This window comes from Nomascus leucogenys, chromosome 7b, assembly GCF_006542625.1.
Source record: "Nomascus leucogenys isolate Asia chromosome 7b, Asia_NLE_v1, whole genome shotgun sequence".
NCBI classification, from domain to species: domain Eukaryota; kingdom Metazoa; phylum Chordata; class Mammalia; order Primates; family Hylobatidae; genus Nomascus; species Nomascus leucogenys.
In genome coordinates this window covers 79,355,393-79,383,326 of record NC_044387.1, presented here as the reverse complement: position 1 = coordinate 79,383,326, position 27,934 = coordinate 79,355,393, and the positions used below count along the sequence as shown (strand labels likewise).

The 27,934-nt window shown below is 40.2% G+C and overlaps 1 protein-coding gene and 1 non-coding gene across 3 annotated transcripts in view; one reads left to right on the top strand and one right to left on the bottom strand.

Annotated features, from left to right (window-relative positions):
• Window positions 1-27,934, bottom strand: part of FNIP2 (folliculin interacting protein 2) — a 135,932-nt gene that overhangs the window by 100,327 nt on the left and 7,671 nt on the right. The gene's annotated exons all lie outside the window — the stretch shown is intronic.
• Window positions 9,307-9,413, top strand: LOC115836220. The gene has a single exon (XR_004031186.1). It is a non-coding gene; the product is annotated as a U6 spliceosomal RNA (small nuclear RNA).

Genomic DNA, 27,934 nt, shown 5'->3' with positions numbered 1-27,934 from the left:
TCAGGAGGCAGAGGTTGCAGTGAGCCAAGATCACGCCACTGCACTCCAGCCTGAGCGACACAGTGAGACTCCATCTAAAAACAAAACAAAACAAAAACTATGATATGAATCTAACTGTAACAAGCAATGTGCTTCTTTGATAGTCAGATGCATACAGTCTGATCAGGAGGGTGCTTATACACTCAAACTCCATTTCTCCCTTTCTCTCGTTTACTACGGCAAAAGCTCCCATAGAGGCTTTTAATATCTTGTGATAACTCCAATCAGTGAGACCAACATGATATCTTAACAGAAAGGATTTTTAGATTTTTTTTAAAAGTGAAAATGCCATTTCCTCTGTTACTTGGCTAATAAGCCTTAATTCCACAGTTCAAAATCTGATAAAATGTAATAGGGTAGAAATGAAAAAACCCCAACTATTATATGTTAAAGGGGATGTCTCTTTATGACTTCAAATTTCCTTATGTTTCAATAGGAGCTCTAAAATTTCTTCAGTAAGTGGAAAAAGCATAATTGTATCATCACAACCACTCTTCTGAGACATCAGAACAACTGATAGAGTAACTAAGAGGAGGTATGTGTAGATCTTTTATGCTTAAGAGTCTGTTCTCTCCCTCAATCCAATCTCCCTTTTTTCTCGATCTTCTCTTTCCTAAAATGGAATCACACACTTATAGAGGTATTCACATTGTTATTCATTATCATGCTGGGTGCCTGCTCTTAAATATTAAATACTATGCATATTACAATTTATCATCCACCCTATTTTATACCCTACACATGGCCAAGTTATCTATTTCCTTTCTACAGTTCATCTATGTATCATAGAAGATAATTTGGGTTATCCAAAGTTTACACATTTACGAAAGTGTCTGTAATCACTGACTAGACTCCCACATTCCACATGCGGTTCAATAGGTTGTTGACTGGAACTGCTGCTGCCACCACTGCTACTTTCACAATATTGATAAACTTTCTAAGACACTGGAAGGGAGGGCCACAGAAGTATGAAAGCATGATGAATCCATGTGGTATATGTCAGGAAGGGAGACTACTACTTCAATTTTTTAAAGCTGCTATTTGTACTGTTTCCAATCTCATATACTAGGTATTAAGTGGTCCTACAGAAGAGTGCCAAGTTTAAGAATCAATAAATAGCACAGTGTCATTTAGATCACCAAAGACAAATATCTGGTATTCAAGACACAAGTCCAACCTCTTTTCCCCGTGGCCAAAATCTCTACACAATCACATTGTCTCCTGTGATGCCCAGACTCCTCTCCAAAACCTTCGGATGCAGTGCTGCCAGGACCCACCTCCAATCCAAGATTTGACACCTGAGAAAAAGCCCATTGCCATGCCTAATTTAGAGTTGGGAGAATTAAAGTCATGAAAGTTTCTAGGTAAGTATTCATGCATTTCTGTAATTCCTTGACCTCACATTCTTCAAATGATAAAAAGCAATGATCATGATATGTAATGAAAAATTAACTCAAAAGCAACAATTGAGAAACGTAGCTTGGAGGAGAAAAATCTAAGACTTAATACAGCTCCCTAAAAAGTCCATTCTAATTATTCTTATTTAATGAATCTTGCAATAAAGAATCTTTCTCCTCTCAGTATGTCCAATCTTGAAAGGAAAAAAAAAAAAAGAATCCCTCTTTCTCTGATATTCGCATTACATTAATGAGAAAAAAAGGAGAAATAAATACAGGACCGGAGGGAGTTGGGGAGGTTTAAGATCCACAGCATCACAGATGATCCTCCTCTTTATCAGGGTAATTCCCTATCTTCCATAATGCCTTCTCCTTGCACAAGAACAAATGATCACAAATCTTTCTACCAGACACTTCAAAGCACGGTCCCCAGAAAGACACAAAAAGATTATGGGATGCTGTTTCTTGATCCCAGTACTGGTACTGTGAACACACAGCAACCCAAATATGTACACTGTTTTGTATATTATAATTCAATCAAAGTTTATTAAAAACAAAATAGGTCCTCCTCCTAGCCTAGAGCCAGTAGATTAAGGTAAGGGGGTGTGAAAGTTTTTTTGAAGCAGTCTACTTTAGGGGAATGGGCTTTGGAGACAGATCCATTATCAGAACCAAGTCTGTCCATACTTGGCTGTTTTCAGAAACATGACCATGGATAGTTCCTAATAGCTAGCTAAGCAGCAGGCCATCCTCATAATACCAGTTCAGTGTGCAAACAAACAATAACATACCTACCCTAATGCCATCTAAACTCATCTGACTAGCTCAGCGCTAAGGAAATTTGTCAATATGTCAAATTCAGTCATACAGGGTAGAAAATACTGGTAGTTAGTTAGATCCACTGAGTGCTCTTTTACATGCCAAGCGTTGTTCTATGTGTTTCATTTAACCACAGGAAGTAGGCAGTAGTAATATCTTCTCTTAACAGATGAGGAGAATGAAGCACAGGAAGGTTAAGGAACTGGCCCAAGATATACAGTTTGTCAGTGGCAGAGCCAGGCCTTAAATCCAGGCATCCTTGCTCACGAGCAGGCCTACCCTGCTCATTCTCATACCACGTCTGCACCTGACCACTGGGACAGATCTGGTTGGGGCTAAGGAGGAGGCAATTGGATATCACTGACTGATAAGTCAAATTCTTTCTTCTACATCTCAAATTCCGTGCCACCTAGAATGTTTAGCTTCTCGCTAATTCAGTCCTCTGAGGACAAGGCCCAAGTCATGTGCTTTGTGAGTGACTAAGTGTCTTGTTGGACACCTTGCCATGAACCCTGCCCTACTCACTCACCCCTGTAAACAATTCCTGTGCAGAAGCCGAGCACACCGGCCCCTACCATCTCCCCAGGATTCTGCTCTGCCCTCCGCTCCCAGCCCAGCACTTCGGCTAGGGACAGATTCCTAGGCAGAGTGATTTTTTTTTTTTAATCCATACAAAGTTAGATTAAATATACAATAAAAATCAATGAGTATTATTGTTTTGACTTAAAATGTGGAACTATCTGGGAAATAATTTAACTTTCAGATCTAGATCAAAGTTACATGGAAATTCAGGAAGATGTGCAGTTCCTAATTATAATCTAGATTATTTTCTACTCCCATGTCTCCATACTTCAAAGAGCAAAGCATTTGGCACCCAGAGCATAGAGAGAAGGCACCCAGTAACTGAAAGAATCAACGAATGAGTGGCACATCTTCATAAAATCTGTGAAACATAGAAAATTCTTATGTTAAATAAAAAGAATGGGATAAAAATTGTATATGCAGTTTGATAACAAGTATGCTTTTAAAAAACTAAATGTAGAAAAAGGAAATATCAGAAAACAGAAAAAAGAAAGCATAGAAAAACAATATCAGAATGCTTTTGAGCAGCCACGATCAGGATGCTTTTTAAAAATTCTTTTATATTTTCAAATTTTCTAATAATAGGTATGTATTATTTACAAACAATGGGTAAAACTATTTTTTAAAAAAATTCTTGCTATTAATGATCATTTGATTTCCTTAAACTGTAATAATTCTGCAAGCTTTAAGAGAATTGTCAGAGGCAAAACAACCTCTGACAGCTGAAAGGGAAAGCAAAGCACTCACCCTGGAAGGGTGCAATTCGACTCACACAATTTTTCCTTCAACATAATTGCTATCACTAATATTTACAAAAACCAGCAAAAGTATATAGCTGTAGCCATTACCCTCTTAAAGTACCTAAAGAAAGCTCCACAATTTCCCTTTATTTGGAAACTTTGTTTAGTATCAAGCAGCAATGCAATATACATAACAATGAGAGGAATTTTTAAAGTACACATATCACACGTTTTTTTGAAAAAGTGCTACCGAAAGGCTATCTGACCAGGTACCAGCAGCCAGACAACATAGAGATAAGGAAAAGAAAGTTAAGTCTCCAGGAAATCCCCAACCTGATAAACGAAACAGCGGCCCAGAAGAGCTACAATAAAGCTGTGTTTGTAACTACTTCATATCTAAACTTTAACGCCAAAAAGAGGTGGCCAGGTCAGGCCAGCAGTGTAACTCTCCACCCACAAGAAAAGGCACTGTCTATCTATTTGTCTCGGTAAAATGATTCAACCTTTCTAGAATCAGGGAGATAACTAGCGATTTGGATAAGGACTTTCATGACTTTTTTGTTTAAAGGTCTAATATCAGAACTCAATCTATAACCTATTTTCCTTATGTATGATTTTTACAACCCATCCCCATGATTAAATTATAATCATATAATCATTAATTCCCCTGAAACTAATAGCAGCTATGGGATTATTTTTAAGACTGCCAAAAGTTAGAAACACATCATCAACGAAATATTACATAACTTTTAAAGTTTAACTTTGACTTCGAGCCAGGTTGTGACTAGCATTTGGACCTAGGAAAGGTATCAGTAGTCCAGAGCTGTTTAAGAAGTTGGAAGCTGAGCTACTGGGTTGGGGCCATCATCTCAGCAATCACTCACAGCATTCTCTGCAAATCATGTGATCTCTGCAAAACACTGTGTTATCAGGTAAGGCAGAAGGTGTCTGGAAGAGTTGCAGAAATTCTTATTTAACACATTTGCTTACTCTACCTACTTCACAGCAAACTGCTCTATGGTAGTGCCACTTTGCAGTGCTCCCAATCTCCACATCAGAACTAAGATTATTTAATTCACGAGAAGCATGTCTGAAAAATACCTAGCAGAGAACTCTTGACTATCTCCAGCTCCCTTCCATTTGGATGTACAGCTATAACATAATTAAATCTTCTGTTAATGCTTTGGAACTTTCTGTTGCTGATGCCTGGATTCCTCAGCAGGCAATGCAGAGCTGTACAAAGTCCAGTCCCCTAAAATGCTGTCAGTATTGAGAAGCAGCAAGTCACATGCCCAAAACTACTACTGACAATTTAGCTACCTTATGAGTACGAAGGTAAAACCTTCTCATCATTCTGTACCTTCTCATATGCCTTGCTCTAACCAGCCACACACCTATGTCTCACACTAGACTGGTCTCTGTTTTCCTGGAGAGGAATGTTTCTGTGAAAAGGCTTCTCTCTTACATTTACAACATTTTTAAGCATTTATAATTTTTAACATTTGTAATATTGAGATACAACTATCTCACAGAGGAATAAAAAATTCATTCAGGCTACTGTAAATGGCATCATACAAATACATATTATTATTGCCATTAGGGTAATTTTGGAATTACTAGGAGTTATTCATTAATCTGTGTTATAATCACACAAGCCACCAAATGGGATTAAACAAAACAAAGAACATCTGACATTCTTCCAGTTTATAAAGGCATTTCATTGCTTTTGTAGAATAATTTATGAACTCACTTTTAAAATGTGCTATCTAAAGACTTAAAACTCCGCTCACTTCATCTTTTCAAACATTGCATGTGCCAGACTCTGTTCAGGATGCTGATGATACATGAACCAAACCCCTGCCACCTTTATGAAGTTTACATCATAGTGGCAGAAGAAAATCAATAATTCAGAAAAATATTCAGTATGCCAAAACAAATGGTGAGTGCTACAGCAGAAGATGAAGCAGGGGAAAGGTAAGCAATAGGGAATATTCAGTGGGAGGGAAACTTAACTAATTATCCATCTCTTATATGGAGAGTAAAGACTTGGATTAAGAAAAAATCTAGAAGGGCCAGGTGTGGTAGCTCATGCCTGGAATCCCAGCACTTTGGGAGGCCGAGGTGGGAGGATCACTTGAGTTTAAGAGTTTGAGACCTGCCTAGGCAACATAGCAAGACCCTGTCTCTATAAGAAATTTAAAAGTAATCAGGCATGGTGATGCATGTGTGTAATGCTAACTACTTGAGAAGCTGGGGTGGGGGGATCACTTGAGCCCAGGAGTTTGAGGCTGTGGTGAACTATAATCACACCACTGCACTTTGGCTTGAGTGACAGGGCAAGACCCTGTCTCTAAAAAACAACAAAAAAAACTTAAACAAAAACAAAAAAACCTAGAAGCCTTGGTCTTTTAAAGGCTGTCAGTGTAAATAGTTGTAAACAGGATAAAGAGGAAAATGAAATTAGTGTGCCAACAGTCTCAAAGCAGATGTGGTGATGGAGTAACAGGTCTCCCAGTGGTGTGGCAGAAGGTCTTGCCAGAAGGCCTTCTCTTCTCTCAACACTAGTGATAGGAAGGCTGGGCAAGAAGTTTTCTCTGGAGCCTGTGGCACTCCTGGCTCCCTCTTGACTCCTGCCAATGGAGAGATGGCAGCTTCCATCACAAATTCCACTGCTACCACCCTAATCCAAGCCTGGTGGACTTGGGGTTTGTTTGTTTTGTTTTGTTTTGAGACAGGGTCTTGCTCTGTCACCCAGGCTAGAGTGCAGTGGCAAGATCACGCCTCACTGCAGCCTCGACCTCTAGGCTCGAACAATCCTCCCACCTCAGCCTCCTGAGTAGCTGGGACTACAGGCATGCGCCACCATACCTGGCTAATGTTCGTGTTTTTTGTAGAGACGGGGTCTCACCATGTTGCCCAGGCTAGTCTCAAACTCCTGGGCTCAAACAATCTGTCCGTCTCAGCCTCCCAAAGCGCTAAGATTATAGGTGTGAGCCACCATGCCCAGCAAAACCCAGTGTTTTGCCAAGACTACCGTAATAGCCTTCATACTGGTATCCTACTCATTCTTAGCCTGCTACAAATCCATTCAATGGAAGTCAATGTATATAACGGAATAACAAAGTTAATGAGAATTACTAAAGGAAATCTATGTAGAGGTTAAGTTAGTGACAGTTCTCCTTCAGTTTTGGTTTGACAGGCAAAAATAGTGATGCCTACCCAAAATATAGCTAAAATTAAAGGTTTCTCATGCAATACATGCATCGCTGGTAAATTAAGTCAGAAAGACTCTTAAAGTGCTCTAAGAGTTCTAATAGCCCCAATGACTAAGAAAGCTGCTTGGGAGTTGACAGAAATCAATTTAGGAGAAGAGAAAGCTGGGAAATGAAAGACTGGGAAAGGATATTCAGCTCTGAATCAGCAGACTCTCATTTCTCTGAGTCAGTTCCTCATGATCAGGCTGAGTACGAGGAACTCAGGAGACGCCAGCCACCAGCGCATAGTCACTGTCAGCAGGGTCCCTGCTGAGAGAGGGTGTCATCCCAGGGAACAGAACCTTGGAGGAGAAGGCAAGAGCTAAGTCTAGTTCTGGCATAGTCACCCACTACCTATGTGACTTTGGGGAAAGACACTAGACTCTCTGGGTCTCAGTTTCCTTAACTATAAATAGACAACAATTGTTGGAGATGTTAAATGTGAGCATTTGAAAGTCTCTTTGAAAAACTATAAAATTCTAGACAAATGCAATGTGTTAATTTTTATATACACAAGCCCAAAAGTACTCACTGTCCTATTTGAGTTGCTAAGCTCATAGATGATTGCGTTGTATTTATACAACATGAAGCCAAGATAAATAACTTTGGCCACAATGATACCTGGCAAATAATGATTTTACCCAAGAAGGTCAATAACCTTCCCACCCCATCTTCCCTCCCCCCAAAACATAGCCAATTCTCTGGAAGCTCCAGGCAATTAAACACTCTGAGATAGACTCATCACAAAGTTCCTTGGGAACAATAAGCTCTAGAACAAATTAGCGCAACAGTTAGAAAATTGTATCTGTGAAACAATTATCTTTCAAATTAATATAAGGTATTCTCTCTTCCACTCATAAATCCCCTTTCAACACCCCACATATCCTCAGTCACATCAATTTCCCCTTCTAAAGTACCCCTCATTTAACTTTACAAGCTGAATCCTCTAAGTTCTTTTAGGACCCAAACCAAGGGCCATTTGCTCTATAAAAACTTCCCAGATGGTCCCTTTCTGAAAACGTTTCAATATTTGTAATAGGAAGACAGAATGGACTCTATAAACAATGCCTCTGAAGGATTCTCTACCTTTCTTGTAGCTCAGAACCTCCCCAACTACAACCATGGTTCAACTTTCCCCTTGACTATACCTTGGAACAACAGTCACTGTGTCTACACGTTGCCACCAACCACGGCTTAGGGCAGCGGTCCCCAACCTTTTCCGGGACCAGGGACTAGCTTCGTGGAAGACAATTTTTCCATGGACTGGGGGTGAGGGATGGTATCGGGATGAAACTGTTGCACCTCAAGTCATCAGGTGTTCGATTCTCATTAGGTGCGCGCAACCTAGATCACTCGCATGCGCAGTTCACGATAGGGTTCGTGCTCCTGTGAGAATCTAATGCCGTTGCTGATCTGACAGGAGGCGGAGTTCAGGTGGTAACATCAGCAATGGGGATCAGCTGTAAATACAGATGAAGCTTCGTTTGCTTGCCGGCTGCTCTGTGTGGCTGGTCTGTGGCTTAGGAGTTGCAGACCCGTGGTTTAGGGAAGAATACCTGCAAGCCATGCACAATTCCCATAACAGAACATGTGTGGAAGTGGTGTTTCCTCAAGTAACTTTGGATCTGCGATTTTTAATAAATAATTTTCAAAGTTTAGTGCTTTAGCTGCTATTATAAAGGTACTGATCTCTCTTTACATCTCATCAGATACATCAGAATATAGATGCCAGTTAGGAATTCCTGAGCCAGAGGATGAACTTCAAGGACATGCACCACACCTTTAATTTCTTTTGTGTTTTGCTTGTGCAGTTAATACTAACACTGAGCAGAGAGCAGGCAGTTAGTTAGTAAGTGGTTCTTAAACTAGCTCCTTTTAAGTGAACCTCTTTTCTGTCATATTTACTAAGGCTGCCTTGCAAATAGCCGTTCACCTAAGTTCTGAAAATAGTCACTCTCTCAGGGACAACAAAACCTCATTATACCATGGCTCGATGTGACATAGATTCAAATGCTCCTTTGAGAAAGAATTGCACATTTAAAAATGTTACCGCATTTGATTAGTCCAAAATCCAAGCTAATGCTAACCCCGATACCAATTCTTAAAGGGATTCAGTTATATTCCATCCAGTAGAACTGTCATAAATGTTGACTTCATTTATGATAGAAGAATTTCCAAGGAAAATGAATAAGCTTCTCATAGCAGAGGGGTGTTTAGTACTTATGACAGTAATCCTTTTATTTATAAGGGATACATTCAGGTATACTAACAACTTCGAGAGGATTAATGTAACTGGACCCAAGAATTTTCTTTAGAAGTATATCATTTAATACAATCATTTTCAAATTATTCAATGGAAATCCAAAAACTAACTCAAAGAGACAGTGCTGTTCAACAGAAAGATAATATAAGCCACAAATATAATTTTAAATGTTCTAGTACCCATATTTAAAACTGCAATAAGAAACACGTGAAGTGCTCGCTTTGGCAGCACATGTACTAAAATTGGAACGAAACAGAGAAGATTAGCAGGGCCCCTGCACAAGGACGACACGCAAATTCATGAAGTGTTCCATATTTTTTTAATACCTAGCTGACGGGTTGATAGGTGCAGCAAACCATCATGGCACACGTTCACCTATGAACAAACCTGCACATCCTGCATATGTACCCTAGAACTTAAAAGACATAAAAGACAAACACATGTGAGGGCTGGATGCGGTGGCTCACACCTGTGACCCCAGTACTTTGGGAGGCTGAGGCTCACTTGGGAGGATCACTTGAGTTCAGGAGTTCAAGACCAGCCTGGGCAACATAGGGAGACCCTGTGTTTAAATTAGCCTGGCATGATGGCACACTTGTAGTCCCAGCTGCTTGGGAGGCTGAGGCAGGAGGATTGCTTGAGCCGGGGAGGTCAAGGCTGCAGTGAGCCATGATTACACCACTGCACTCCAGCCTGGGTCACAGAGCAGGACCCACAAACAAAAAACAAGTGAAATGAATTTTAGTATTTTGTTTAATCCAACATATACAAAATCTTAATTCAACATGTTATCAATATTAAAAATTATTAACTTTCTCACAGAATATTTCACATTCTTTATTTCATTCTAGATCTTCAAAATCCAATGTGAATTTTATACTTAGAGAATGTCTCAATTCAGGCTAGCCACATTTCAAGGGCCGACAAGACATGTGGCTGGTGTTTACTGAGCTGGGCAGCATAGTTCTAGACAACTCTTCACATTAATGACAATAGTAGGGTACAAGTATGATTTGCCTCTGTTCCATTTACAAACCCCATCACAGCAACCAATAGAAGGGGTATGAAACCTAAACCAGTGGCCAATAGGAAAGCTTGGAAAGCTGGAATCTGAGTGTCCAGAATTGTCAGTGAAACTTCAAAGACAGTCAGGAGGAAGCTGACCTAGCTCCACAACCCCCATGCAAACAGAACTGAGAGGAATCATTACCTCTATTTACCAAACCATAAGTATGCTCATTCGCCAATCTTAAATGTCATAATAATGAAAATCACATGATAAGGGAACTGAAAACTGAAGAATTATGAGATAACAAAGACAACTCTTGAAGTAAAACATCCATCAAACTCTGTAGAACAAAAAGCATCTTATAGCAATTAGTCAAACTGGAACAACTCTTGACTATTCACTCCTGTCCTCCCCTCCTCTCCAAAAACCTAATCAGTAAACAAATCTTGATTCTTTCTCTACATCTTTCCATGGTAAAATGCTGTGGGTCCTGTAACTGAAAAAGTACACTGTATTCTGTGTAGTCAAGAACCTGCCACTCATGTGATACTTTGCATAGGCCTCTTTATACCTGCTTTCACATCTGGACATTTAGGATTCCCAGATCATGTCTCAGGGTTCTTGGAATTTCTGGAAATTTGCACAGACAGCTGCACCTTGTAGGCACACTCCAATTGTCTTTATCAGCACTCTGGGTCCTCTGACCCAGAGTATCCCTATATCACCCCCTAGAGCTCAAAGTTCCCATGAATGGTCTGTCCAAAAACAAATGTGTTGTTCTCTGCCTTCGTTAATTGCCCTCATTTCTACCTTCCCCTATTTTCCAGCAAGACTTTGACTATACCCTCTGATCCTTGCAGCTGTAATTATTCCCTGCAGGCCTGCCCTCTGACTTCATACAATCTTCCAGTCCCTTGATAACTTCCTTTATCAAACCCATCCTGACTTCACCTTTTATCTTTCAAGGCCAATAAGTCATCACTTTAATTCCCTACCTCATTCTATCCTTCAATCGGACTGGCCTCCAAAACTCATTCTAGGATGAAGCCACCCATTCACCTTCTCCATTCTAAGACTGCAGCGTGCTGCAGGGGGCTTCTACTGTGCAGCCCATGCTCATTCTGTGAAGCAGTTATGTTCTATGAAGTCACCATGAACACTGAATTAGTGAATACCAAACCACTGCTTCTAGGGGGAAATAAAGGGTTAGGTTCCTGAAAGCCTCTGATTACAACATTTTCATCAACAGATTAATACATACCTTGGTTTATAGTGTATATGTGTTTCTGTTTAAAGATACCCTATTTAATGCATATTGTTGCTTCATTAATGCTGAACTCACAGCCAACAGCGCTATTAACTCATGCCTGAACAAAGCTTACCTAAATACACTGTCTTTATAATGCACGTCACAGCTTCTTACAGTAGGACCACTAGACAGCACTCCAGCACTATACGTGGGGGCTAAACAGTGACATTACCAAGAAGCAGCAAAAAAAAAAAAAAAAAAAAAAAAAAAAGCATTAAATTCACTGTGAAAAGAACACTTGTTTACAGAAGAGCTGACACAGGACAGCAGAGGGTTACCCTGTTTTACTTCAGCTGGGTACATGCATGTAAAGTGACTCATATTTTGCCACTCTGCATATGTCCGTGAGTGACCATGAAAGTGCTGACAGTATTGATTTGGGGGTTACAAATTTTGGTAAGTAGGTGAATTTACTAATAAGGAATCTGCAAATAATGAGGACTGTACTTAGCACCTGATATGTGTGTGTGTGTGTGTGTTGAGACAGCGTCTTGCTCTATCTCCCAGGCTACAGTGCAGTGGTGAGTAGGTGAATTTACTAATAAGGAATCTGCAAATAATGAGGACTGTACTTAGCACCTGATATGTGTGTGTGTGTGTGTGTTGAGACCGCGTCTTGCTCTATCTCCCAGGCTACAGTGCAGTGGTGAGTAGGTGAATTTACTAATAAGGAATCTGCAAATAATGAGGACTGTACTTAGCACCTGATGTGTGTGTGTGTGTGTGTGTGTGTGTGTGTGTGTGTGTGTGTGTGTGTGTTGAGACAGCGTCTTGCTCTGTCTCCCAGGCTAGAGTGCAGTGGTGCAGTCATGGCTCACTGTAGCTTCAACCTCCTAGGCTCGAGCAATCCTCCTGCTTCAGCTTCCCAAGTAGCTGGGACCACAGGTATGCACCACTATGCCTGGCTAATTTCTCCAGATCACCATTCTCTGGATCTCATTGTCTGTTATCCCCTAAGGACAGTGTTCCTGACACCAGCTGCCCCTACCACCATGTTTTACCTATTTTCAAGCCTTCTATATATGTCATGCTTGCACTCGAAATTACTGATGTATATAACCCTCAGATTGCAGAATGCCGAATGTAGAGAACACACAGGAAATGAAACACAGAGGGCATTACTGACATTCTTATCAGACCGTCTGGGCAGGGAGGCATTATCCTCTGTTTTGGCATTCCAAAATAGAATTTCTTGCACATCAACAGTGGCTGGCTGTAACTGGTAAAATTTCTGGTATTACAAACATACCAACATGAAAACTCTCTTAGGATTCTCAGTGCAGGCTGGGTGCAGTGGCTCACGCCTGTAATCCCAGCACTTTGGGAGGCCGAGGCAAGTGGATCACTTGAGGTCAGGAGTTCGAGACCAGCCTGGCCAACATGGAGAAACCCCTACTAAAAATACAACACTTAGCCCCGGGCATGGTGGCAGGTGCCTGTAATCCTAGCTACTCAGGAGGCTGAGGCAGGAGAATCACTTGAACCTGGGAGGTGGAGGTTGCAGTGAGCCGAGATCACGCCATTGCACTCCAGCCTGGGTGACAGAGCAAGACTCTGTCTCAAAAAGAAAAAAAAAAAGGGATTCTCAGTGCAGAACGAACATCTAAAGACTAGAGTGTCTGTAGGCACTAAAAATAAAAATGAAGTTATAGAGGGGATTGGAAGCAAAACTGCCTGAAAATGTTGAGGGAGAAATCACAAATTCCTATCAGAAAATTCCACCTTCTCCTTTATTGCTATCCCCTCCTCCACCTAGCTCGTTACCCTCACCCCTCTCTCTCCATTCCATTAAATTAGGGTAGGTTTTCAGAAAACTGTTTAATTCTAATCATGACAGCCTGGTATTTATTTTGGGAAAATCACCTGCAAACAAAATGGAAAGACAAGAATTTAAAAATTCTGAGCACAAATATAAAAACAACTTTAAAATGTGTATTTAGCATCTAACTCTCCAAATAAAAAGATACAAATCCAAGAAAGTGCTAAGTGAAAAAAAAAGTGAAAATTAAAGGTATATACTACTAAGCTTAGACACCTAAGTCATCTAATAAACCTTTATTGATCACTTTGATTATTTTATTTTACATTGTATTTTAGAGACAGGGTCTATATCACCCAGGCTGGAGTGCAGTGGTGCGATCACAGATCACTGCAGCTTGGAACTCCTGGGATCAAGTGATCCTCCCACCTCAGCCTCCTTAGTAGCTAGAATTACAGGCATGCATCACTATGCCCAACTGATTTTTAAATTTTTTTGGAGATAGAATCTCATTATGTGGCTGGTCCCAAACTCCCGGCCTCAAGTGATCCTCCTGCCTCACCTCCCAAAATGCTGGGATCACAGGCGTGAGCCACCATGCCCAGCCTACTGAGCACTTCTGTAAGGTCTCCTTATGCCTATTTTTTGGTATACAGGTTGAGTATCCTTTATCTGAACCAAAATATTTATAAGAGTAATGGCTATAAGTTAACCTGGTTTTTATAGAATGGCCAGGATTTATTAATAGGATATTATTAACAGGATCCTATAGTTTAGTATAGGATTCATTAATGTATTTACAAATATTCCCAAATCTGAAAAAATTCCAAATCCCTCGAGGGATCAGAAGTGTTTCCAATTTGGCGTTTTTTCAGATTTTGGAATATTTGTATATACATTATGAGATATCTTGGGGATAGGACCCAGGTCTCAACATAAAATCACTTATGTTTCTTTCATATACACCTTATATATACATAGCCGGAAAGTAATTTTATATAATATTTTTAATAATTTTGCATATGAAGCAAAGTTTTGATTGTGTTGGGACCGTGACCCATAAGGTCAGGTGTGGAATTTCCCGCTTGACGTGTCATGTCAATGCTCAAAAGTTACTCCCTAGTATCACTCTTGTACTACTCCAAACCTTTAATGGCTTTAAACAAAAGAATCACAGCAGTACAGCAAACCCCTCTCCCCTTTTCCCTTGGGTAAGGCATTATTTCACCTAGAACACATCCACCACCGCCAGGACTTAATCAGGCCACCACAACCCTTGGAGTTGGAAAAAATGGATTCTCATTGCGTTTACTCAGAAACTACTCCGATTTTGGAGCATTTCAGATTTTTGGATTAGGAATACTTAATCTGTACTGTTAGCTCCTGTTACACATGTTATAACAGAAGAATAGGGAGCAAACCTCCATGAACCGAACTCTTCAAGGGCAGGGTGTTATCTTATTCATTCTTGTACTCTAACAATGCTTTGTACCTAGAATATGCAAAATGTCAACAGATGCTTTTGAATGAACATTTACTATTGAGCATCCTATAAATTCATTTGTAAGTTTACTTTTAGAGCTCAGAGCACACATCAGAAACATCATTATAAAGGGCAGAGTACCTGGCCATCCTATAAAAACCAGGTTAACTTATAGCCATTATTCTAATAAATAAATGAACTGTCCTTCATAACATAGTATCTTAGGTATGAAAAAATGCGTTCTGAGTGGTAAAGGCCTGTGATTTCACACACACACACACACACACACCACACACACACACACACACTGCTTTTAGAGGCTCTGAGGTTGGAGGGTGAAGGGTAGAAGAGCTCAGCTGTGAAAGTAGCTTGGGATCAGGTGATCTTTGTGTTTCACTACTGCCCCTTGAAAATCTGATGGATTCTACAACAATTATTCACTAGTATCACTCTTGTACTACCCTCCAAACCTTTAATGACTTTAAACAAAATAATCACAGCAGCACAGAAAACCCCTTCTCCCCTTTTCCTTTAGGTAAGGCATTATTTCACCTAGAACACATCCACCACTGCCAGGACCTAACCAGGCCACAACCCCTGGAGTTGGAAAAAATGGACTCTCATTACTTTTAGTCAGAAACTATCCTGCTCTCTCATAAGCTTTTCCTTTTACATTGTTTTTAGTTTTTACTCTTGCCTAAAGATGAAGCATGGAAGGTAAGGAGTCAAGTGGCTTCCACTGCTAGATTATGGCCACAGCACAACTGATGACCAACAAAACAAAGTGCCAGGAAATCCTGTGAGTGTGCCTTTAGAGAGCTGGGGAGCAGAAGGCTACAGCAGTTATTAGATTAAATCTAGACTTGTGGTCAATGTTAACCTGCAAGTTCCTTGTGAGTCTAGCCTTTTCTATGTGGAACCTACTTTAACTTTTTCTTAAAGAATACAGCAACTTTTCAAGAGGCCTGTCCATATGTACGGCTTCTTCTCCCAAAGGGGATAAACAACATGAAGCAATCATGTGTTACAACTCCAGAAGCTGCCATAAAGCAACCTAGGTTAAACTTCCCTATTAGCTCCCTTCTCCTAAAATTACCCATCAAAAACCCCAAATAAAAGGCAAAAAGATCATCACAAAAAGAAAGAAAAGCGGAGGTTAAACACATAAGATGATAGCATGAGCTAAGCGGGCCTTTGCTAATTGATTTATTCAGACATTTGTCTTGTGCCTATACATGCCAAGTGCTTATACTGCAAAGTGAATACAGATTCGGCATGGTCATCCCTGTCCTCAGAGGGGAGCAGTAAGTTATGCACAGGCAATTACACTCCAGGGGGACAGAGTGCTCAGCGCAATGAGTCTGTGAAAGAGCAGATTATCGGCAAAGGCTTCTAGGAATCAGAGTACTTATTACGCGCCCAGCACAGTTGTAACTGCAAGAACCACCTACTTCAATCTCATACCACCACCATGAGGTGGTTACTATTATTCCCAACATACCAAAGAGAAAACGGCAGCATAGCACGGCATGGTTAAGCAACTTGTTCAAGACCATACGGCTATTAAGTGATAGTGTCAGGATTCGAAACCTGAAGTCCAATTCCAAGCCCACTCCCGCTCTTAATCACCACACTAGTTAGGAGTGTGAGTCAGGTTAAAGGAGGAAAGGAGGAGCCAAGTTCCAAACAAAGAAATCTTCATAAAGAGAAAACTCAAGATTGTTTGAGGAACTGAGACAAATTCGCTTTGACTGGACTTAAGAGTATGAGGGGAAGAGCAAAGAGAAATGAGGGAGGGCCGCCACACGAAAGAGGCTGGACTTGATTTTCAGAGTTACATAGTCTATGTCTCAGTCCCTCAATGCCAGAAAGAAGCAAAAGTCTAATGAAAATAACAAAAAGGTCCAACAACATGCCAGAGAATATAGTTGTGTGATAATTAAGAATCATGAAGATGTATTTTAGCTATAAATTCATAACATTTTTTTAACTACACAACAAGGGAACTTGCCATACTCATAGGACTAAAAATTGGCTGAGGTGTGATGCAGGAATCAAAAGGTCTGCGTCCCACATCTTGGCCTATCCGTATGGGTAACTAGCTCTGTAGCCTTGGTGAGTGAGCCTTTTCCTATTCTATAAAATAAATATAACTGCTTTGGGAAATAAAACTCATGTAAATATCAAGTTTACAGTTAAGTTCCTTTTATCACTTATACTTTGAAATACTGGTCTTTGGCACAGAGCAGCACGTTTAACCAGTAAGCACCTCTCCCACCACAATTTTTAGAAAAGAAAACTATGGGAAAAACTGGTTTGTACAACACGTAATTCCCAACTTCGGCATCCTAAACCTCCAAAATGCATAGCTCATTTCTGCTTTGAAATCCCCACTACATTTCATTGGCTAAACAAATCTTCGTCTTTGCCAAGGAAAAGAAATGATTCCATTAAAAAGATCTCTGGTTAACTGCACTCATGCAGGCTGAAAATACTCTGAACTTTCTCAACAACAGCTAAATCCAAGTTCCTCCCATCCTAGACTCTGGGAGATGGATCAGTTACCTGAAGTCATGGATACTTCTGTCCCAAGTGTAAAATTCAAAAATCACAGACTTAGAGATTAAAAAAAAAAAAAAAGCTGAGACCCCCCCAAAGCAATACAGACTCTGAAGATAATCTCTCTCACTACTGTTTCCTATCCCCACCCCCGCTAAGAAATTACTTCATCTTAGTAAATTAAAGTGGCAAATTAAAAATATAGCATCATGAAGAGAGAATCGCAAAAAATTCATAAGGACAAAGAAACCCTACATAAAAATTGCAATGCCTTTGACTCTGGTTAATTTGTCACTATTGTCTTTAGAAAACAGGGAACAAAAATCTCACAGAATAAAGAAGTTTGCAAAGGCTGACTGCAGGCACCTTTTCCCAAACCGAGCTGTTTTTTTTGAAAATAAAAACCACTGTCAACTCTCATTACCATATGAGGACAGGCACAATTTATAGTTGAAATAATTATTTTCAAGTCCTGGGTTTGTTCATTTATTTCAGAACTGACATTCACAAAAATGCAAACGGAAGGAATGAGCTTCTGGCAGCTCCTTGAAGCTGTAATAGCATATGACCTGTGCACTAGTAAATCTAGTTTTCTTTTTTTAACTCTGGCCATGAGACACCAAAATAAATATTCTTTTATTCATCTGAATCTCCTGTGCAATTAACGTTTTTACTATACGAACTGCATTAGTACACAGGTATTTGGTGACTTGTTTTTATGAAGATAAAACAGCATGAAGCCAGTAGAATATTTATCTTGGACAGGGAACTGGATCAGGTCCAGAAAACAAAAGGACAGATAAGCATTTCTCTGGAAGGAGAAATATAAACAGAGTGGTCTTTTCAGCAGTAAGTGTGAAGATTGAACTTAACATTTTCATAATTAATCCGGACGAGAGACTGGTCATAGATAGGGGCCATCCCTGTAGATGATGGCACCAATAGTTTTTCGCCAGGTAAGTCCCAAGTAAAGGGAATAAACAGTAAGATCTTTCAAGGTTCTAGGAACAGATAAATGGCAAATGAGTTTCAGTCCAGGCAAAGGTCAGATTGGTTTAGGCAAAAAAGACCTTCAAACTATTCTTATGACAGACCCTAAACTCTAAGTTTTGTTCCACAGAAAGAATTTACTAAAGAGAGACGTCAGCTGGGAAGAGGGGAGGAGCCAACAAAATGCTGAGTAAATCAGATATGACCTCAGAAACAAAATGAAAATTACTTTGCCTTCATATGTAAAACAGTGTATTTTTAATAAAATACCCCATACATTTCTTGGCAATGAATTTCAGAACCCTAAACTGGAACTGGTATAGAAAATTAAACAATCTATAGAGGAGAATCTCTGAAGTTAAAAAAAAAAAAAAATCTGCTGCATTAAAACACACACACAAAAAAAAAAAAAAAAAAGAAGAAAAAGAAAAAAGAAAGAACCCTGTAACTGGAAAGAAAAAAATGGAGTAAATACAGTTAAGAAGCATGGGTAGGGCTGGGCGTGGGACCTCACGCCTGTAATTCTACCACTTTGAGAGGCCAAGATGGGAGGATTGCTTGAGCACAGGAGTTCAAGACCAGCCTGGTCAATATAGCAAGACCTCATCTCTTATTAAATTTAAAATTAAAGAAAGAACGAATCATGGGTAGGATAAACATATTTATTAAATTCTGAAATAATGGAGATGTTCTTAAAACTTCAAATTTGGAGACAAATTTATGTTTAAAAAAAGAGAGGGGCCAGGCGCAGTGGCTCACGCCTGTAATCCCAGCACTTTGGGAGGCTGAGGTGGGCGGATCACGAGGTCAAGAGATCGAGACCATCCTGGTCAACATGATGAAACCCCGTCTCTACTAAAAAATACAAAAATTAGCTGGGCATGGTGGCACGTGCTTGTAGTCCCATCTACTCGGGAGGCTGAGGCAGGAGAATCTCTTGAACCCGGGAGGTGAGGTTGCCATGAGTCGAGATCGCGCCACTGCATTCCAGCCTGGCAACAGAGCAAGACTCTGGCTCCAAAAAAAAAAAAAAAAAAAGAGGAACTTTATATACTGGCTAATAAATTCACATATTTTTAAGTACTGGTAGTAGCTGAAAACAATGCAGGTTCAAATAAACGTATTTAAACAAGCTCCTACTAATGTACTGTACTTAGTATTATGCTATACACTACAGGGACATACATACAATGTTGCTGGAAAGGTATAATCTGGTAAAGTATTTGGATAAATAAAAAACAGCTAGTAGAATGTGGTAACTGCCATATAAGAAGAATTAGAGCAGGGATCCCCAACCCCTGGGTCACGGACTGGTACCAGACCGTGGCCTGTTAGGAACTGGGCCACAAAGCAGGAGGTGAGTGGTGGGCAAGCGAGCATTACTGCCTGAGCTCCACCTCGTCAGATCAGTGGTGGCATTGGATTCTCATAGGAGTGCGAACCCTATTATGAACTGTGCATGCAAGGGAGCAAGGCTGCACACTCCTTATGAGAATCTAGTGTCTGATGATCTGTCACTATCTCCCATCAACCCCAGATGGGGCCTTCTAGTTGCAGGAAAACAGGCTCAGGGCTCCCACTGATTATACATTTGGTGAGTTGTATAGTTATTTCATTATTTATTACAATGTTATAATAATAGAAATAAAGTACACAATAAATGTAATGTGCTTGAATCTCCCAAAACCATCCCCCACTCCACTGTCTGTGGAAAAATTGTCTGCCATGAAACTGTTGCCTTATGCCAAAAAGGTTGGGGACCACTGGTTTAAAGGGAGCTGCATGCCCATTTGGGGCAATCAGCAAAGATAATCAGAGGTGGCATCTAAACTGAGTTTGGAAGAAGGAACAGAATTTCTACAAAAGTAATTTTGGAGGAGGGAATAGAAAAAGAAAAGTCTTAAAGAGCAAGAGATGAATTTTCTGGGCTCTTTGGCAAATATTGGCTTAATATCTTCTGACAACTACAGCTTCATGAATATCACAACTTGGAGTGTTCAACTACACCTTAAATTCAACATGTACAAAACCAATTTCTCCTTGTAACTTCCCTATTTCCACTAATTATGCTACCCATATTATTTGGGCTCAAAACTTGCAAGTTACTTTATATATTATGATTTTGTTTATTCTTTTTGTTTACAAGTATCTCCCCACCACTTTCACATTCTGTCCAGCTTTCCTCTGAAATGTGACTCATGTACATTCCTCCATCCACACCGGTTAGGTCCCCAAGAAAGAGAAAGCAATGGGAGACATAATAAACCCTTCATTACTTGCAAGTCTTGATGCAAACCTCAGCCTAGGAAGCTGAACTGGTCCAGGCTCTGGAACTGGATGGGACCAGACGGAGAATTCCAGCTGTGAGGATTTTAGGCCACCCAGAGCCTAGAGCAATGCAGTTCAAATGTCCTCGTCCCCTGCCCTGACAAGGCCACACAGGAATCTCTATTTTACTAATCTGATGGTGAACGGACTCCTGAGAAGGCCAAGAAAAGAAAAAAAGATCAAGCCTGCTTGCCTCAGTGCTTCAGGCAGAGTTGGTCTAGATCCACATGCCAAATATTTCTAAGATGAAAAGAAAAGTGGAGTCTTTGGAACGGACAGGTAATAAATGAGATTTACAATACTTTGGAATTTGAATTAAAGAAGAAGAGAGACCCGGTTATTTTCTCTTTGAAGGTAACTTGCCCCTCCCCAACTAAAAACATCTCTGAGGTAAATCTCTGCAGGGAAAATGATGAGTTGGAGGCCTTATGCCTTGCACAGAATGGTTTCTAAAATAAATGGAGAGCAGAGCACAGGTCTAACACATTATGGCAATGCTTTCACCCCAGGGAAGTTACCTACAGTGGTCTGGTGATTGGACCACAACAATTCTCACCATCAATTGCTAATCTTGACATAATTCTGAAAGGAACTCTCCTCTTAAATAGCATTAAGCATGCTAGCTTAGCATGCTAGCAGGTCACGGCAAGCTCAAGACAACTCACTCTGCTACTGCTGTGTTAAACACAATATTGACTTTAACAGTCCAAGCTGTAAAACTCAATGCTCTGCTGGAGTAAACTAAAGAGCAGCATGGCACAGTAATCAGCTATAAGATCAAAGTCCAATACAAACTGGATTTGAAGAATGAAGACAAAATGATGAACAAATTAAAGTGTGGATTTGCACCTACTGGAACTAGACTGCTTTTTAACAGCTTTAGTTGGAGCAAGCAGAGGTTGCGCGCTTCCCCTGGCACATTATCTAAACTAGCACCCACCCCCTACATACAATTACAGGCAGTATTTAGCACTCTGTAGATAAGATTACCGGACAATTGGGAGCTTCCCCCCACCCAGTTTCTGATACAAATGCCTCTCCCTTTCCCTCCCCTTTTCCAACCCTCTCCCTTTTCTGTTTGTAAAAATATAACAATCGTGAGAACTGAATTAGTAAGAGCCTTCAAACACAAACTCCTTTCCTCGCAATAAGTCCGGAATGTTAGGATTAGCTGCCATAACTGACTCCTCATAAATGTTTGTGAAATGAACCAAAAGAGGCAAGAGAACTGTCAGGAAACTAATTTGAGGAAAAAAATAAAACAAGAAGCTCCTGATATTAAAAGATACAAAAAGAGATAGTTATATATCTGGTAGGTTTACCAAGTATAGATTTTGTCATAGGATGGAGGGGAAGCTTAAAGGCTGGGAGCATGAAGCGGTCAGCTTATATGAGTTTTGTTTTTTCCCTTTGAAGATAAGAGAGGTCTGGGATGGGGAAAGAGAGGGAAGACTGGGGAATACACATATGTTCTACTTGCTGATATCATATATCACATACACTAAAACTGCACTAACTTGCATCCTAGCACCAAAATTTGTTAGTGTCCCTGTGTTTAGCAAGCTGCTCCACCAATCCACTACTTAAAACCTCAGTGGCTCCACACTGCCTTCAGAGCAGGAACTCCACCTTTTGGTAAAGACAAGCTACTTGTCATTTCCCTACAACCCTGAGATCAGCAGAGATGCATTTAGAAAGAGCTGGAGGGAAAGACATAATATTTAAGTCTCTGAGAGTTATAAGAGTCACTACATATTGAATGTCTAATAGTTGCCAAGCACTGCGTAGTAGGATTGATATGTATTATCTCTAGTCTTCAGATGAACTTGCAAGAAAGGCAACTTTACACCTGTTTTACAGATAAAAAAAAAAAAAAAAAAACTCATTTAGAGAGAATAATGTGCCCCACATTGTAAGTGGGAGAGTCAGGTTTGAATTCAAAAATGTAAATCCAGGCTGGGCACAGTGGCTCCCGCCTGTAATCCCAGCACCTTGCGGAGGCCGAGACGGGCGGATCACTTGAAGCCAGGAGTTCGAGACCAGCCTGGCCAACATGCCGAAACCCTGTCTCTATCAAAAAAATACAAAAATTAGCCGGGCGTGGTGGTGGGCGTCTGTAGTCCCAGCTACTCAGGAGGCTGAGGCAGGAGAGTCACTTGAACCTGGGAGGCGGGGGTTGCCGTGAGCCAAGATCGTGCCACTGCACCCCAGCCTGGGTGACAGAGTGAGACTCTGTCTCAAAACAAAAACAAAGAAAAAATGTAAATCTGTAACAAAGGCCCTACTCTAATAAGACTCAAAGTATAGACTGGGGTCCCTCCCCATCTACACTTTGGGGTTACCTAAATTTAAAAATTAAAATTAATAATGCTTGCAACAACTTGCACAATTCGGTCCAAATGTATCTTGCCTCACGAGAATACTCTGATTTCATAGAGACCGGTCCACTCATTTTTAACTCAGGAACACCTCTAAGATAAAAAGTTTTTCACCTCTATGAATTCTACCTATTAGCTCTTATCTCCTCCATAAAGCCTCCCTAACTAGCCCAGATTGAAGAGCCCTCCCTCACTCCTTCCCTTCATCTTAATACGACTTTAGAGACTTGGTCCTGAACTACTGTTTTGTATTATTAATTAGTTTTTCACACATAATATATAATTGCACAATTAACAGTAATCTCCCTAGAAATAGTACTTAGACTTCATACTTTCTTTTTTCTTTTTTTTTTTTGAGACGGAATCTCACTCTGTTGCTGAGACTGGAGTGCAGTGGCGCGATCTCGGCTCACGGCAACCTCCGCCTCTGGGGTTCAAGCAATTCTCCTGCCTCAGCTTCCTGAGTAGCTGGGACTACAGGTGCACACCACCACACCCGGCTAATTTTTTTGTGTTTTCAGTAGAGACAGGGTTTCACCATGTTGGTCAGGCTGTTCTTGAACTCCTGACCTCAAATGATCTGCCTGCCTCAGCCTCCCAGAGTGCTGGGATTATAGGCGTGAGCCACCGCACTCAGCTACACTTCGTACTTTCTTATAAACCTCACAAAATCTACCACTGAATCTCAGTCGTAAGTACTTCAAATATTAATCTGCAGAGACAGAATACAGATCATGTATTAATAAAGAGCTGACTGACTTCAGTTTGAATTCCCAGGGTCACTAGTTAACCACTCAATTTCAGGCAAGCCTCAAGTGTTCATCTATAAATTATGGTAAATTGATAATCTATAAATTGGCTAATAAAAATATCTATCATCAAAGGATAACTATGAGACACGAGTGAAATTATTTAAGTAAAAAGCTCTTGGTATAGGGGCTAGCAAATGGTAAAGAATACTATTTTTTTTTTTTTGAGACGGAGTCTCGCTCTGTCGCCCAGGCTGGAGCGCAGTGGCGCAATCTCAGCTCACTGCAAGCTCCGCCTCCCGGGTTCACGCCATTATCCTGCCTCAGCCTCCCGAGTAGCTGGGACTACAGGCGCCCGCCACCACGCCCGGCTAATTTTTTTTTGTATTTTTAGTAGAGACGGGGTTTCACTGTGGTCTCCACCTCCTGACCTCGTGATCCGCCCACCTCGGCCTCCCAAAGTGCTGGGATTACAGGCGTGAGCCACCGCGCCCGGCCAAGAATACTATTATTTTTTAAATGTTAGAATGGGCTCGCTTAAAACTCTTGTGAAATAGCTATTCTAAAAGCATTCTAAAAGATTTCAGGGAAGTCATTTACATACATATTCTACAATTATGTCTTCACTAATTAACAAGGTTTACAACATCTTTATAATCATAAATAAATGGCTATTTGTATTATAATAGAATTTTATATTTTTCCTTTTTTTTTCTGAGACAGGGTCTCCCTCTGTCACCCAGGCTAGAGTACAGTGGTGCGATCATGGCTTACTAAAGCCTCAACCTCTTGGGTTCAAGCGATTCCACCACCTGAGACCCACAAGCAGCTATAACCACAGGCATGTGCCTAGCTAATTTATTTTTTATTTTGTAGGGATGGGGTCTCCTTTTGTTGCCAGGCTGGTCTCGAACTCCTGGACTCAAGAGATCCTTCCACCTCAGTCTCCCAAAGTACTGGGATTACAAACATGAGCCACTGTGCCTGGCCTCTAATTTTTATTTTTTGCCCCCACATTTTATAGGATATTTATGGTCAGGCAAGGTGGCTTATGCTTGTAATCCCAGCACTTTGGGAGGCTCAGGTTGGGGGAATCACTTGAGCCCTAGAGTTCAAGACTACGCTGGGCAACACAGTGAGACCATCCCCCCGCTCCCATCTCTACAAAAAAAAAAAAAAAAAAAAGGTGGGTATGGTGGTGCATGTCTGTCTGTGGTCCTAGCTGCTTAGGAGGCTGAGGTGGGAGGGTCACTTAAGCCCGGGAGGTCGAGGCTGCAGTGAACTGTGATTGTACCAATGCATTCCAGCCTGGGTGACAGAGTGAGACTCTATCTCAAAAAAAAAAAAAACCCACCACCAACAAAGGATATTTACCCACAATCTCATCACCCCATAATGTCAACTGTTCTTTATTATTTTTCTGTTTTTCTTTCTAGTTCTTGGTCATACATTTGCATATTTTACTAATATATTCATCTTGTAGATACCAACTGGTGCTGGTTGTTTTCATTTAACATAAACATTTTATATTAACACTGTCTTCATAATCATTTAACTATTATATTACTATCCTACAAAGCTGACATAACAATTTACTTTCCTGCTGTTGGACAATTGTTAAGATCCTTTTATTTAACATTATAATGATAATATATAAAGAACATCTTTGTGCACAAACATTTGTTTTTCAAACATTTTCATGCACAAAAGTTTTTTCTCTTAAGTTATTGAGTCAAAAAAGTATGAGCATTTTTAAGTCTGGAAAGCACAGCCAAATTGAGCTGTGCACACATGTTGAACTAGACAAGTGATCAGCAACTACCAAGAATGAGCTAGGGTCCAAGTTTCCCCACCACCCTACCACTGCTATTTCTTCAGGGTACTTTAAATCATCTTCACTAAACAGCCGCTATCATATGCTGTTAGTAGGCGTATAAACAGGTGCAACCTCTCTGGAGTGCAATTTGGCAGAAATTCCATCCTGGGTTCTTATCCTGGAAATATACTTGAGCTTATGCATAAGAATCTTTCAACCAGGAAGTTCACCATTTCTAACAATAAAGCCTGAAAGTAAATACTCTATCAGTAGAGGACTGGTTAAAATTACAGTAGTCTCCTCTTATCCACAGGGGATACCTTTCAAGACTTCCAGTGGATGCCTGAAACAGTGCTTAATGCCAAACCCTGTATATACTATGTTTTTTCCCATACATACCTATGATGAAGTTTAATTTATACATTAGGCACAGTAAGAGATTAACAACAATAACTAATAAGAAAATAGAACAATTACAATATACTATAATCATAGTTATGTGAACGTGATCTCTTTCTCAGGAAGTGTCTCATCGTACTATAGTCACCCTCCTTCTCCTTGTGATGATGTGAGATGACAAATGCCTATATGATAAGATGAAGTGACAGTGGAGATTCCATTGTGCTACTCAGAATGGTGTGCAATTCAAAACTTAGGAATTGTTTATTTCTGGAATCTTCTTTCTTCTTTTTTAAATGGTACTGCTCCTTGCAGAGCAGAGCTAACTCACAGGCAGTGCACCCAGAGTTGCTCCATTTCTTGAATTTTTGACTTAATATTGTCAGACTGGGGTTGACAGCAGAAAGCGAAACCTCAGATAAGGGAAGATTATTGTAGTGTGCTTGGCTGCACATGTAAATTACCCAGGGAGAGTTTTATAAAGACAAACATAAAGCCCCAGCCCAGATCTATAAAATCAAGATCTCTGAGAAGTTGTCTGGGCATTTAAAGCTCTCTAGGTGACTTTAGTGTCTGACCAGACTTGAGAACTACTGGGTTAAGTGTTATACATGAATTTATTCAAAGGAATACAAAGCAACTTTCAGCAAAATGATGAACAGTGTAGGCAACAACTACCATTTCGTCTGAGGGAAAGAATTTTTTTTCTTGTATTTGCATAGAGTATTTCTAAAAGGATACGAAAGAAACTGGTACAGCAATGGTACCCTTTGGGAAGGGGGATTGGGGTGTGAAGCAAGAGGCTTATATTTCAACATATTTTATATGAACTTTTAACCAGATATGTTTGAGAAAATCTTAAAATCATAATTCCATGTATAAGCAATTTCTCAGGTACACATGGCACAAAGCAATATATGGCAACCCCACTGCAGGGCCAGTTACCAGCATCCACAGGGTCTTCCATGGAGCCTGCACACTCAGCACCAAGTGGCTACCAGGGCTCCATCTCTGCCCTCTGGGCAGGGCAGGGCCAGTAGTTCTGACCGCCTCCTTCTGCCCTAGCAACTAACTTACTCAATGTACCATTCTAAAGCAAACAGTCATTGCCTGATATGCTTGGAGAAAATGTTTACTCATGGCTCACCTCCTCACACAGCGTAGGCCACCATTAATGATATGTTAGTCTGGCACGTTCTTTTTAAAGAACATGTCAGATTCACAAATCCATTTCTAAATTAGTTTCTCAAATGCAAAAATCATACATGGAAAGCAGAGATGATTCCATCTTTTTTCTAAAGTGCTTACTTCATTTAACATGCAAATACAGTCTTCGCAGGGTTCAGAATATCAATATTGTTTTCACAATTAAGTGTACTATTATCTTAAATTTGAGAGAACCAATTTGCTCATTTCATTCCATAATGTATTTCAGTTTTACCAAGCCACACAAGAATTCAAATGAATCTAAAAAGTATACAGAGAAGAGTTCTACATCATCAACCCACAGCTAACAATTTCATAGCTTCATAAATATTTAAATCGTTTTTCAGTAGGTCATTTCTGACAGCTGTGGGATTTCATAACCGGATCTCTAATATATTACTTAAGCAAGTGTCTTCTTAAAGGTTTTTTTAGGGAGGTGGGGGTACAGGTCAATCAACTGTTAGAGCACTTTTACCCTATCATTTTGATACCAGAAAAATAATTCACTAATATTGACAAAAAGGAGGAAATTTCTTTTGAGTCGTCTGTAACAAGATTCATTTTCTAAAATGTCATAATGCATGCTAGAAACATCAAGAAATATTTCAAGAGATCAGATTCTGGGAATACTAGAGACTCTTTAAGGATTATCAGTCTTCAAAACTCTTGAATTCATTCATTCATTCAACAAGTATTTATTAAACGCCAACTTCCTGCCAAGCACTGCATTAAAAGCAGAGACACAATGGCAAGGCTACGATTTAGAGGAACTCTCACAGCCATGCTGTAGCTATCACATGTATGTTTTCTTGTTTCATTTACAGTTATTTCAAATGTTTGATTTAAATTTAAAAG